The sequence below is a fragment of the Rhinatrema bivittatum genome, chromosome 5 (genome assembly GCF_901001135.1).
Source record: "Rhinatrema bivittatum chromosome 5, aRhiBiv1.1, whole genome shotgun sequence".
Classification (NCBI taxonomy): Eukaryota; Metazoa; Chordata; class Amphibia; order Gymnophiona; family Rhinatrematidae; genus Rhinatrema; species Rhinatrema bivittatum.
Genome location: NC_042619.1, coordinates 329,217,811 through 329,233,206, shown reverse-complemented (window position 1 = coordinate 329,233,206; position 15,396 = coordinate 329,217,811).

The following is a 15,396-nucleotide window of genomic DNA, read 5'->3' as shown; positions in this document are numbered from 1 at the left end:
GCTGTGTTTAAAAAAGGATTGGATAAGTTCTTGGAAGAGAAGTCCATTACCTGCTATTAATTAAGTTGACTTAGAAAATAGCCACTGCCATTACTAGCAATGGTAACATGAAATAGACTTAGTTTTTGGGTACTTGCCAGGTTTCTTATGGCCTGGATTTGCCACTGTTGGAAACAGGATGCTGGGCTTGATGGACCCTTGGTCTGACCTAGTATGGAATGTTCTTATGTTCTTATCTATTATTGGCTGCCATATTCACTATAGCTACAGTTTGGAAAACTAGCCCTTCATTGGATTACTGGAGAAAACAAGTGAGGGATATTGCAGATATTGAGTTGTTGAGATATGAGTTGCAGAACACACATTACAAATATATTGGGGTGTGGGGTCCTTTTTTGGAGTTTTGTAATGGAATATTGGGTTTTGCATTGTAATTGACTCTTATTAATACTCATGTCAGAAATTATGTATGCAGCACTTATTGTGTTCTATATTTTATTTGTTATATTTGCTGATGTACTGAGAAAAGTAGTTAAATAAAAAGTTTAAAAAATAAGGGGCAGATTTTCAAAGGGGTACGCGCGTAAGATACCCCCCGAAAACCTGCCCCAACCTCCCCCTACGCGCGCCGAGCCTATGTTAAATAGGGTCAGTGACACGTGCAAGCCCCGGGATGCGCGTAAGTCTCGGGGCTTTGCTAGGGGGGGGCATGTCAGGGGGGCGTGTCGGGGGCATGTCACAGCGTGTCATCCGGGGGCGGGGCCTCAGGCGTGGTTCCAGCCTGGGGCATTTCAGGGCGTGGCTGAGGCCTCAGAAACTGCTCCTGAGCCAGGGAATCGCGCGCCGGTGGATGGCCCAGCGCGCGCAACTTTGCCAACAAAGGTAGGGGGGTTTAGGGGAAGGGAGGGGAAGGTGCGGGGGGATGGAATGAAAGTTCCCTCTGAGGCCGCTCCAATTTCGGAGCGGCCTCGGAGGGAACAGAGGCAGGCTGCGCGGCTCGGCGTGCGCAGGCTGCCGATTTTGCGCAGCCTTGCGTGCGCCAACCCCGTATTTTAAAAGATACGCGTGGCTACGCGCGCATCTATTAAAATCCGGCGTACTTTATTAAAATCTACCCCTCAGTAAATAAATAAATATATTTCAACAGACACAGCAAACCCCAAACTAGCAGCAAAGCCTGTGTAAAGTGTAGCCCTACCACACACGAGAAGGAAAAGTACAACTACCCGCCCAACATGTTTTGTTGATAAGGCTTCTTCTTGGGGCATTAAACATCAATGAAGACCCCCAGAAATTTCTTCACAATCTTAAAATATTAAGTGCTTCACACTATCATAGTTACAAATGCCATCCTATCAGGGAGTCCAACATCTAAATTGAAAAGAGGCTTCTTCAAATCTAAAATAAAGATAGCTCTAGCCAGAAAAAAATGAAATTTGGAGAGGAGATGCCATCATCAACTCTTTTTCTTCCTGTTTTGTAAGTGAAGAAAAGGGTGGCAGATGGTAGCAGGGCAGTAGAGGTAGCAGATGTACGAGACCCAAAACCCACATTGCACTCTTCCTTAGCACTGCCAAGGCAGGGGTGGCACTATTTGCATCTGATTCTGAAGAAGAATCTTCTTGTACTGGATTCCCTGAAGAAGAAAATAGAGAGTTATTAGCTGCAGACAATTTTGGAGGATTGTTTACTATCCTGTTGGCCCCCACTTCAATGGTGGAAGAAACAGAAAAAATTGGTGATGATAGTGAGGAAAAGCGGGCAGCGCAGGTAATGAGTATGACTGATGCCCAGGCATTGTTTCTCAGGGTCCAGCCTCTTCAACTTTATGGCCAGCATCTGCTCTCAAGGATGTAGAGAAGGGTTCATGAAAAAAATCCATGATCTGGAGGCACTAAAATTTCAGGGAGGACCCACATTTAACTCAGTGGTTTTACCATGCCAGGGATATCAGCTGAGCTAAGCAAGTGGGGCATTTACAAACTCTGGTATGCTGCATCACATGCAGAAGTGCCATCCATTAGCACTGGCATCTGGGGAGAGTGGCAGTACTAGCCAGGGGGCAACTTTATTCAGTCAGAGGAAAGTGCCTGAAAAGGGGAAGAGTGTTCCCCAAGCAGATCCCATGCCCTCAGTCCCTTTTGGCAGTCAGGTGGCAAGCCAGCATCCCCTGCCATGCTTCTGAAGAAACAACCCACCATAAAAGAAATGGGATACTGTTCAATAGCACTGTCCTGGGGTAAGAAGAAAGCAGCATCAAAAGTTGTAATCAAGAGCATTGGGGAATTGATGACCAGCATTGGGTCCTTGATGACCAGCATTGGGTCCTTGATGACCAGCCCCTTCAGGTAATGGAGAATGTGGGTTTTAAATGTTTGCTGCAGGTGATAGCCCTGAATTACAAAGTCCACTCTAGAACTATATTTAGTAGAAAAGTCATCCCTAGTCTGTATAACCAGTGGCATATTTGTATCCAGGCACTGCTGACTAAGGCAGAGAGAAGTAGAATGCATTTCACCAGTTATATCTGGATCGCGATGATTGCAACATACTTTTCCCTCTCCCTGACAGCACACTGGTGGGACCTGACTGAGGCCAATGCAGGTACTAGCTCTAGCAGGAACAGAGCATTATGGTGAAGGTGGTTTTGCTATATGTCCAGTCGATGGATGAGGCCCATACCTCGGTCAATATTTTATCAGCCATTAGAGAGATGCTGGAGGGCTGGCAGCTAGATCAAGAGAGCCACAAATCTTCAGGCAGAGATCTTTGTCACAGACAATGGTAAAATATGGTAAAGGCAATATACAATGGGGGCTTTCAGGGTATCTGATATTTTGCACACACACTGAACTTGACAGGGCACTTCCACAGAAGTAAGAAAAGCAGGATGAAATTGGGATGCAGAGATTAATGGAGCAGCAGACATCGCTTACATAAGATAATTAGCAGGTATAAAATGACACGAGCAAATTGACAAAAATAAGTACAAAAGTGTCTTATAAAATAGCAACTTATGTATGTAACTGTTGGCCCTACCCAATAACGCTTCTACACTGCCCCTTTCGTCACATGTTTATGTGTGCACAAAATGTAAAGTATGCACGTACTTTTGATGTTCATAAAATAGTGATTGAGCACAAGCCCAAACATTTTTACTCAAATGTTATTATGGTTGGCTCTTAATCAAGGAGAGTTTTGGCTGAAAACATGCATATATCTAGCCAGACAAAATTTACCTATCTAGATTTAGGAGTAATTTCTTCTCTTCAGTAGTAACTTAACTGACCAATGGTGAAAATCAGCACAAACCAGCTAAATTCTGTTCCCTGACCTAGCCCCTTCTCATTTTAAGTGGTTACATTTATTCACTTGCTCATTTGTACAGTCAAAGCAGCTAACTTATGAAGTTAGCTAGTTAAACTTTTTGAAAGTCCACTCCATTGTGGCCATGTCAATGTTGTCACAGTCAGCAGCAGCAAATTTCCTGTACTAACTGCCCCAAAATAAAAGAGACCAGAATAATGGGGACCTTGCCACTCCTTAGAAAAGCTTTAGAGACTTATTTACCTCTGCAACCACTCCAGTACAGCATAAGATCACTGGGCTTGTTCCCCCCACCCTCAGACCCATTATTTATTCCCCAACCCCACCCTCTACAGTCCACAAACTAAAGAGTAGCAAATCACCTGGACCGGATGGTATGCATCCTAGGGTTCTGATGGAACTCAAAAATTAAATTTCAGATAATCTATCATTAAAATCATCCATTGTACCTGAAGACTCGAGGGTGACCAATGTAACCCCAATATTTAAAAAGAGCTCCAGGGGCGATCCGGGAAACTATAGATCAGTGAGCCTGACTTCAGTGCAGGGAAAAATAATGGAAACTATTCTAAACTATTCTAAAGATCAAAATCACAGAGCATATAGAAAGAAATGATTTAATGGAACACAGTCAACATGGATTTATCCAAGGGAAGTCTTGCCTCACAAATCTGCTTCATTTTTTTGAAGGGGGTCAATAAACATGTGGATAAAGATGAACAGGTAGATGTAGTGTATTTGGATTTTCAGAAGACATTTGACAAAGTCCCTCATGTGAGGCTTCTAAGAAAACTGAAAAATCATGGGATAGGAGGTGATGTCTTTCTGTGAATTACAAACTGGTTAAAGGACAGGAAACAGAGAGTAGGATTAAGTGGTCAATTTTCTCAGTGGAAAAGGGTAAACAGTGGAGTGCCTCGGGGATCTGTACTTGAACTGGTGCTTTTCAATATATTTATAAATGATCTGGAAAGGAATACGACGAATGAGGTTATCAGATTTGCAGATGATACAAAATTATTCAAATCACAAGCAGATTGTGAAACATTGTAGGAGGACCTTGCAAGACTGGAAGATTGGCCATCCAAATGGCCGATGAAATTTAATGTGGACAAGTGCAAGGTGTTGCATATAGGGAAAAATAACCTTTGCTGTAGTTACACGATGTTAGGTTCCATATTAGGAGCTACCACCCAGGAAAAAGATCTAGGCATCATAGTGGATAATACATTGAAATCATTGGTTCTGTGTGCTGTGGCAGTCAAAAAAAGCAAACAGAATGTTGGAAATTATTAGGAAGAGAGTTAATAAAACGGAAAATGTCATAATGCCTCTATATCACTCTATGGTGAGACCACACCTTGAATACTGTGTACAATTCTGGTCACCACATCTCAAAAAAGATATAGTTGCGATGAAGAAGGTACAGAGAACCAAAATGATAAAGGGGGTGGAACAGCTCCCCTAAGAGGAAAGGCTAAAGAGGTTAGGGCTGTTCAGCTTGGAGAAGAGACGGCTGAGGGGGGATATGATAGAGGTGTTTAAAATCATGAGAGGTCTTGAAGGAGTATTTATTTATTTTATTTAAACATTTTTATATACCGGCATTAGTTGTGGACATCATGCCGGTTTACATCAAAACTGGTAAAGTATGGAAGTTACATTTTAACAGGGAATTAGAAAACTGGGAGGAGGGTAAATAATTAAATAGGATAGACAAGAAATAACAGTAACATTAACATTAACATGGTTCCTCGGTGTGAGCGAGGAGAGAGGATAACAACATATGGTTCCTCAGTATGAGGAAGATGGAACAGACGCAATGTGGTCTATTTTTTTATTGGAGGAGGTGTGAGTTTTTATTCTGGGTAGGCATGTTTGAACAACCATGTTTTCAATTTCTTTTTGAAGTTGTTCATACATGGTTCAAGGCGTAGGTCAGGCGGCAGTGTGTTCCAGTGAGTGGGACCTGCTATGGAAAGAGCGTGGTCACGTGTAGAGGTGAGATAGGCTGCTTTAAGGGAGGGCACAACTAGGGTGCCTTTATTGGTCGTTCTAGTCGGACGATTGGACTGTGTGGTTGTGAAGGGTAGGTCTAGCCAGTTGGAGTTGTGGGTGTAAATTGCTTTATGCATTATGGTGAGTGTTTTGTAGATAATACGAGAGGCTATGGGGAGCCAGTGTAGGTTTCTGAGTATAGGGGTGATGTGGTCGTATTTACGAGAGTTTGCAATGAGTCTCGCTGTGGCATGTTGTAACATTTGTAGAGGTTTGATGGACGAGTAAGGGAGTCCTAGAAGAAGAGCATTACAGTAGTCTAGTTTGGATGATATGGTGGCCTGTATGACTGTATGAAAGTCTTGGGTGTGAAGAAGGGGTCTGAGTTTTTTAAGTACGTTGAGTTTGAAAAAACAGGCTTTGAGAATGGAGTTTATGTAGTTCTTCATGCTTAGTTGGTGGTCAAGGAGAACTCCAAGGTCTCTCACAGCTGGTTGTGTTGAGAGGAGGTGGAGTTTGGAGGTACCAGATGGTGGAGGTGCAGGGGCAGAGTGAGGTGAGATGAGTAGAAGTTCCGTTTTGTTCGTGTTGAGGGCGAGGTGTAGGTTGGTGAGCAGGGAGTTGATGGCTGTAAGGCATTTCTCCCAATGTTCTAGTGCGTCAGAGATGGAGTTCTGGATGGGGATGATGATCTGAACGTCATCAGCGTAGAGGTAAAACTTGAGATGGAGATCAGAGAGGAGTTGGCAGAGGGGGGTGATGTAAATATTGAAAAGGGTGGATGAGAGAGATGAGCCTTGGGGGACTCCCTGTTGGAGGGGTTGTGGTGTGGATGTGGAGTTCCTGATTTTGACTGAGAACTTTCTGTTTGAGAGGAAGGATTTAAACCAGGAGAGGGCTAGGTCTGAGATGCCAATGAGTTCCAGGCGAGTTATTAGATGGTGGTGGCTGATAGTGTCGAAGGCTGATGAAATGTCGAGGAGGGCAAGGAGGTAGCTATGGCCTTGACCCATGCCTCTGAGGAGGTGGTCGGAAAGGGAGAGCAGAAGGGATTCAGTGTTGAAGTGTTTCCTAAAACCAAATTGTGCTGGGTGGAGGATCTGGTGGTCTTCTAGATAGTTCATGAGTTGGAAGTTAACCACTCTTTCCAAAAGCTTGGCAATGAAGGGGAGGTTGGATATTGGGCGGAAGTTAGCAGGGTCTTTGGGGTCAAGCGATGGTTTCTTAAGGAGGGGTTTGACCACTGTGTGTTTGAGTGCATCTGGAACAGATCCGTGTGCAATCGAGCAGTTGATAATATCTGCTACGGCTTTAGCTATTGTATTGGGTATGGTTAGAAGTGCTTTGGAGGGTATAAGGTCTTCAGGGTGGTAAGAGGGTTTGAGTTTTTTGAAAATGGTTTGGATTTCTATGGTGGAGGTGAAGTCAAGGGTGGGCATTGAGGGTTGAGTTTCTATGGTGGAGGTAAAGTTGAGAGTAGGCATTAAGGGTTGGGAGGGGGAAGGGGGTTGGGAGGGGGAAGAGGGAATGGTCAGGGTAGGTTTGAGACTGTTCGAAGAAGGGTGGAATCTCTTTAGAAGCGTTGCAATTTTGTTGAAGAAGAACTTGGCTAGTTCCTCGCATTTGGCGGAGTCATCGAATTCAGGTGAGTGGGAGGGATAGGAGTCGTGAGGCCAGAAACGTAGGAAAAGAGTGTTTTGGGATTGAATCTGTAGTCATGGATTTTTTTAGCGTAATAATCTCGTTTGTGTTTTTGGGTGGAGAGTCTGTAGCTGTGGAGAACTGATTTGTATGCTGCGGAGTTCTGCGGGGTTTGGTCTTTACGCCATTGTCTTTCCTTTTGCCTAAGAGTAGATTTTAGGGTTCTCAGTTCTGTGGTGTACCATGGGTTGGTGGGTTTTGGGGAGTTTCTTATAACTTTTTTGGAGACTGGACAGAGTTTATTGGCAATGTCTCGTGTGATGTTATTCCAGGATGCTAGGGCTGAGTCTGGGTCAGAGCAGTTTAGATTGGATAGTGTGGTGGTTAGAGCATTCGCTAGGTCCGCACTGGGGCAGGGTTTATTGTATGTTATGGTCTTACTGTTATTATTGTTGTTAGGGGGAGTGGTGTTGATAGAGAAGAGACCTTCTATCAGAAAGTGGTCAAACCATGGTATAGGGGTGGAGGATTGTTAGTTGGTGGCACGTACGGCTGAATTGACAAATATTAGATCTAGATGTGAATCGGTTATTTACACTTTCGGATAATAGAAGGACTAGGGGGCATTCCATGAAGTTAGCAAGTAGCACATTTAAGACTAATCGGAGAAAATTCTTTTTCACTCAATGCATAATTAAGCTCTGGAATTTGTTGCATGAGGGTGTGGTTAGTGTAGTTAGTGTAGCTGGGTTCAAAAAAGGTTTGGATAAGTTCTTGGAGAAGTCCATTAATGGCTATTAATCACGTTTACTTAGGGAATAGCCACTGCTATTAATTGCATCAGTATCATGGGATCTTCTTGGTGTTTGGGTAATTGCCAGGTTCTTGTGGCCTGGTTTGGCCTCTGTTGGAAACAGGATGCTGGGCTTGATGGACCCTTGGTCTGACCCAGCATGGCGATTTCTTATGTTCTTATGATTTGGCTCAGGTCTTCTGCTTCATAGGTCTACTGGGACAGGGGATGTTGAAGATGCAGTGAAGGTCTGTGGGGAACAAAGTCTTAACCATCATGCAATGGTGACTCCTAGTGACCAGAATTAGTGCCCATAATTGCAAGGTTCTGTAAGAAGCCCTGATGCATGGCCCTGGGCAGCAGACTGACAGTACAATGACTGAACTGGAATAAGGGGAACAATCCCGGAGTAGTTGCAAATGAAGACTTATAGTGTCATATCCCAGTCCTGGTTCTGATTAAACTGGAAGTCTAGAGCAATAGAAAGAAACTGGCAGGCCAAAATATAAAATATACCTAATATGCTGACTTCATTTTTTTTTTAAAGTGCTTAAAATGTGTATGCATATTAACATTACTCTTGAGGAACTGTTGGTAATGCTAATGAACATGCAAAGAGAGTTCATCAAAGCAGCTTGGATACAAGCATTAGTTAACACAGGAATTAATGTACTTCTAATGCAAGCATTAATGCTAATGCCCATTGATACAGAGACCACAAAATGGGAAATGATTTTTAGTATATCTGGTTCATTATTTGACATACAATATTCTGAAAATTGATCAGCAGTAAATTTTATAAATGTATATATATATATATATATATTTATATTTGCATTATCCACTTAAATATTACTACACTTAAAGGGAACTGGTTTAATGTATATATGTTTTTAAGTTTTGGGGATCAAAAGTAAATACAGAGGCATTCAATATACATGCAAGAATAATTGACAAAATTTACAAAATATTTTGAATTATGGATTCAATTATGAATTATGGATAAGAATTATGGATAAGATGATGAGTAACATTTTTTAGCTTATTTTTGGAGGCCTTTTTTACTAAGGCTTTTTTTTTCTCATTCTGTGTTGGGGGGGGGGGGTAGGGGGAAGCTTAGTAACAGGCCCTAATGTTAGCTAGTAAGTTATTGTTTGAACTATTTTATTCAAAATGTTAGAACTGAAAGATGGAGGATTTTTACTAGCTTTGTCAGGGTTTCCAGAGAAACTAATCTCTTGGGCATCCATCTTATCTGAACATGCATTTCAGCTTGTATAGCTCAGACTGAGTCAGAGCTGCTGCATCATTATAGCTTCTTGATATTCATCAGACTAAATAATTTCAATCCATTTATGCACCTCCTACAGTGTTCACAATTTTTTTCTATCTTGGGCAATCACTGAATGGCATATTCACATTAAGATCTTTACAATGGGGAAACTATTGCTAGTGGGGAGAGGGGGAAAAGGTTCATGAGAAAAACCCAATTACTGATAATCAGTCATACAAAACTGATAAAATATAAAATAATCTAAAATAACTGGTCAAAGTCTTTGAGTTCATATTTTTCACAATATGTAGTTCATGTCTTTATTATCTTGATAGTTATGTTATTGATATATCGAAACACAGAAGCATAGAATATGATGACAGATAAAAACTAGGAACAGGAATAATATTTTTTCATTTCTTGTTTTCACATTGTATTTTTTAATATCATTTGGCTTTGTTTCTTATTGGCTTTACTGTCTCTTTACAGTCTCCCTCAGAAGAGAAACGCTGGTAAGTGGGCGGAATAGACATTTTTATAAATAAATGAATCGTGGGGCTGACCAACGCTATAGTACATCGAAGGCCAGAAGGGCAGGAGAGACTGAGGAGCACTCATATTCCTTTCTACACTAAAGGCTCCTCAGAAGGGGTAAGAATAGCTGGAGAGTCCCCAACTCCCTGCAGACATTGGTGGCAGCCAGGGGAAACGGAGGAAAGGGACTCACTTGTGCTGAGAGAGCCGATGAGCTCTGGGAGGTCCTGGCTCTCTTGAGGCAAGAACAGCAGCAGCAGAGGACATGGGGAGTCCTGATTTTGGTTTATTTTTTATTTGAGGTTTGTTTGCTTTTTTTATTTTACTGGCTCGGCAAAAAAACTGAACTGAAATAAACATTAAGGGGCAGATTTTAAAAGCCCTACGCGCGTAAATCCAGCTGGATTTATGCACCCAGGGAGTTTACGCGCATCAAGCCTATTTTGCATAGGCCTGGCGAAGCACGCAAGCCCCGGGATGCGCGTATGTCCCGGGGCTTGAAAAAAGGGGTGGAGTGGGGGCGGTCCGGGACTTGGCAGAGGCATGGCCAGAGGCCTTCATGGGACCCAGAGGCAGGCGCAACTGGTAAAACAAAGGTGAGGGGGGGGTTTAGGTTGGGCTGGGGGCGGGTTAGGTAGGGGAAGGGAGGGGAAGGTGGGGGGGGTGGAAGGAAAGTTCCCTCCGAGGCCGCTCCGATTTTGGAGCGGCCTCGGAGGGAATGGGAAAAGCCATCAGGGCTCCCCTAGGGCAAGGCATGTGCAAGGTGCAAAAGTGTGCATCCCCGTGCGTGCGCCAACCCCGGATTTTATAACATGCGCGCGGCTGCTCGTGCATGTTATAAAATCGGGCGTACGTTTGTGCGCGCCAGGTTGCGCGCACAAATGTACACCCGTGCGTACCTCTTAAAATCCGGCCCAAAATGAATCTAAACCCCAATTTAAAATAAACAAAAAAAAACCTGAAGCAAAATAACAAAATGTTTTCCCCTGAAAATCCCTAATCTGCAGGTGCTTTGTATCCATGCAAGTTTAGAGCAAAAGCACATGCATCATTTTTCTTTAAAAATTGGTGCAAAGTCCATGAAGTTAAAGTACCTCAAGAAAAAAATTGCCTCCATTGAGGGATTTTTCATTCTCCCCTCTCCCCCCATTCCTCACAGGCCAATGAGTAAATTGCATGCTAAGAGGTGCACACAGGGAATTAAAACTAAACTCTAAGAGGCTGATGTAATATTAGTGTGCGAAAATCGTGCACTTATAATTGCGCGCCCATCCACCTCTCCCAAGCACGCGATGGAGTATGCTTATGCTAATGAGCTGCAGGGTTAAAAAGGAGGTGCTAGGGGAATTTGTATATCTTTAGTGCCTCCTCGGCATCGGAAGCTCAGAAAAAGTGGCTGTGCACGGGTTAGGAAAAAGGACACTCAATTTTACGAGCATTCGTTTGCCTAATCCATGCACTGCCACGGATTAGGAAAATGGTTGCTCATAAACTGAGCATCCGTTTTCCTAACCTGACCGCTGTCAAGACTTTTTTTTTTCATGTTGCTGCTTTCTGTGGTTCCTCCGACTTAATATTGCAGTATCGTCTACTTTTCTGTTCAGGTTTTGCGGCGCCAGCTCTGGGTTTGAGGGTTGCATGTAGGGCACACGGTTATTTTTATAACAGGAGTACTAGCTAATAGCCTCATCAACATGGCATTTACATGTGATGATTGCTATTAGCAACCTGCTGGTTTGGATGCACGTTTGGAACGGCTGATCCACTTAATGCATCAGGGGTTTTGGTTGTGCATCCAAAACGCACATCCAACCACTTATTAACCTGTGTGCTAGCCTGATCGCATGGTATTTCATCTGTCTGTCTGACCATACTTTACTAGGATGACCTTGATGCACTCTGGCTCTGCTCGTGGCACTACTTCATTTCCTGTTGGAGAAAAAAAGGGGTGCAGACTTTGAAAGAGGTTTTCTCTACAGGTAAACACCCATTTATTTATTTATTTATTTATTTATTTATTTTTAACTTTTTTATACCGATGCTCCTGTACAGGATACATATCGCACCAGTTTACATGGAACTGAAAACTGTCGCCGGGAGGCGTATACAATGAAACATAGGAACAAAGAACGTTCGGGGAAATAAAACAGTGCGGGGAAATGTAACATAGGAACAAGGAACGTGCGGGGAAATAAAACAGATATGTGAAAACTTTAGCAATATAAGAGAATACACTATCATATAATGTGGTAGATATAACATAATATTAAAATGAGTAAGTTTAATAATAATAAGAATGGGAAAAGAGGCCTAAGCCTCGGGGAAATGAGCCGGTAGGGGGGAAAAGGGAGAGAGTTATGGGAGAAAACCACAATGAGCAATGGGACGTTTAGCATTGGCAGGATTCAAGGGGGAGAGAGATCAAGGGCGAAGGGATTATCTGTCTGAAGAGGCCTGACTGAAGAGCCAGGTTTTCGGGATTGATGCCTTGATGTACACTACAATTTACACATAATCTCTTTAAAAATTATCCACCCTGGTCACAGAAAATTGCCACTTCGAATCCATGGAATTCAGCCCTTCTATATACTGCCCTGGAATGGAAAAGAAGACTATAATTCTCAGTTGTTTACTTGTGGTTACTGTTGAGCCTATACACTTTATAACTGAACTTCACATTGATTAGACAAGCAAAAACAAAAACAAACAAAAAAAATATATATATATATATATCTCCTTTAATTTTATTCTGTCTGGGCCTCATATTTTTGCACATTAACATAATTTCTGGATCCCATAGCTGGGTGTTCAGATTAGCCCAGGTGTAGGAGGAACAAACAGCATGTGGCCTGTGACTGTGTATTCAGTTCTCATTTAAAGAGTTATTTTCCTATAGAGCAATAGAAAAATACCCCTCACACATACACAGACTAGACCCTGCCTAGTCTTCCTTCTGGGATGGAAGTCAAGCCTATGAGAGAAAGCACCTGAGTTAGGAACAACACTGCTTAGTGTCTGGAAGGGGCCCCTATTTCAAATGGCAAATTGGATGCTGCTCAGGTTTCATTCCACTGTATGCATACACTCATACTCCATTCTTATGGCTGCAGCAAAACCAAAACCAAATATGAAGAATTATTGCTTGCTTGCATCTATCCCAGTTGCTCAAACAGACCCTGTTGTGCAGCTCTGTATTATGATTGCTACGGCTGAGACCTGTGTCTATGGCCATTATACTAATACTGTATACAAACTTTCTATGAAGGGTTTCTTGCCCACCACATTGATCCTTTGTGTGAATCAATGACTGTTCCACACTGTAGCCTTGCATTGTAATGCTGACCTGTGCAAGGAAGAATCTTCCTCTGGCAGAGCTCACTCATAAACTACGGATGAATGGAAGAGTGAGAAGAAAAGATTAGATTAGCTAAAATAGCTTAAGTGTGCGGGCATTTTCACACTTGACACATTAACTACCAGCATGTCAGAAACCTGCAAAATAAGGAATGTCAAAGAGATAGGGATGTGCATTCATTTTCAACGAATGTGCAATCCGCAATGCATAAGTCCCTGTTCGTTTCATTCGTGGGTTCGCGGAAATGCATGACAATCCCCACAAATAAAATCATATTAGTTTCATTCTTTTGGTTCCCAGTGATTTCTTAGCAGCCGTTTGAAATAGAAGGCCATTTGGGAGTATCCATAGCAAAAACCAGCACTTTCCTGGGAATCATAAGTGACCTCACAGCGCTTTCATAGAATGGGTCAGACAGGTTGGCAAGGAGACGAGAATGCAACCTCTCAGAGCTAAGCAATTTTCTAATGCAGCCAGTCGCCGCTCTCACTAGGTGCTCGGGCTCTGCTGCCGGAGGTTTGCTTGCTCTCCCGGAGCTCTGCCGGTTTGGCTTGCCTCTTTGACCGGCCAGGGTTCCAGCTTTTTTCCTTCTTCCCCTCGGTGGAGCTCTGAGGCAGTGCTTTTGCACTCCTGGTCCCACCGGAGACTCCTCTTTCTCCCCCCCCCCCCCCCCCCCTTTTTTGTGTTTTTGTTCCTGCTCCCACGTGCAGCAAAGAAAAGTTTGTTTGAACTTCTCTCCTGCACGGCAGCCCAGCCTCCCTGCCCCCGTCACCCCCTCCCTCTGGTTCCTCTTCCCAACCCTCCCTGCTTCTGCTGTAGCTCTCTTCGGGCGCCTTGTTGTTTTTCTTCTCTGCCTGCGAGTTTCCTGCCGTCCCACCCTGCAGTAAGGTAAGAACATCTGGTGGTGTTCTTTTTTTTTTCCTTGCCTTCTGGGGAACGGTGGGGGCTGGGCTCCGCCCGGAGAGACTCACAGCACGGGCAAGGTCCGTTTTGTCTGCATCTGCCCTGCCTTGTTCCCTTGTCTGTGTCTGTTTTTCTCCCCATTTGGGTTCACTGTGATTAGCAGAGCCTGGTTTGGGCTTTTTTCTCTAAAGTTAAGCCTTCTTTTCTTACCTTTCAAGCCTGAGTTAGGCTTTTTCCCATTTGGTTTCCTTTTCTGCCCCTTCAGCCTGAGTTAGGCTGCTATTTTTCTCTGTTTGGTTTTCTTTTCTGCCCCTTCGGCCTGAGATAGGCTGTTATTTTTCTCTGTTTGGTTTCCTTTTCTGCCCCTTCAGCCTGAGTTAGGCTGTTATTTTTCTCTGTTTGGTTTCCTTTTCTGCCCTTTCAGCCTGAGTTAGGCTGTTTCTTTTTCTCTGTTTGGTTTCATTTTCTGCCCCTTTAGCCTGAGTTAGGCTTTTATGTTTTTTTTTCTCTCCTGTTTAGTTTTTTCTCCTGCCCCTTCAGCCTGAGTTAGGCTTCCCCCCCCTGGGTTAAGGCTTTTCTTTTCCTGTCCCTTAAGCCCAAGTTTGGGTTTTTTCTCCTGAGATTAGGCTTTTTTTTTCCCCCTGCCCCTCAAGCCCGAGTCCGGGCTTTTCTCCATTTGAGCTTGAGCTCTCCTTTCTTTTTCTTTTTTTTTTTCCCCTTAAGCCAGAGTTTCGGCTTCTTCCCCTGAGTTTGGGCCTTTTTTTTTTCCCCTGTCCCTCGAGCCTGCGTTTAGGCTTTTTTTTTTTTTTTCTCCTGAGTTTGGGCATTTCTTTTCTTGCCCTTTAAGCCGCAGCCCAGGCTTTTTCCTTCCCTGCCTGCCTCACGCCGGCTTTCGCAGCCCCGCCCATCTGCATTAGTTTCTCGTGGCCTCGTCCACGTTTTCTTTCTTTCCTATGCCGCGGAGGACTCCTAAGAGGGGCTCGGGGGAGGGTGGTGATCTCGAGGCCCTCGCGCTGGCTCGATTCGGGTATGTGCTCCCACCTGTGCCTGCCGATACCGCCCGAGCTGTGCCTCCCTCTACAACCCTTCATCTTGTGCCTCTGCTGCCAAAGCCCTCTGCCTCGGGGACCCCGGGGGGTGAGGAGACTCCGACAACCACTGCTGCCCCTCCCGTGCTGGAGGTACCTGACTCGCTTTCCTCTGGTCCTCCTTCCACCGTCAGACCCACTAAGGCGAAAGTCCCTGGTGCCCAAAGAGCCGGTCACCCGGTTCACGGCCCCCCACCCCATGCCAGGTCCCCCGGTTCCCTCCACGTCCCGTGATGCGACACTCGTGCTGGTACCGCACCACCACGAAGATAGCATTGTCCCCCAGTTTCTATTCTCGCCATCGGGGGGCTGGGAATTGAGCGAGTCAGCCGAGGGGGTGGATTGCGCCCATGCGCCGGCTGTTGCCCCCCCTGGGACGCCTGCTCCGGCGGGGGTTCGTGCCGAAAGCTTGGGGAGGGACTCGTCGAACCCCTCCGTTCTGGGTGGGTGCCCCCCTCCGGCTGTCTTCTCTAACCCTACAGGG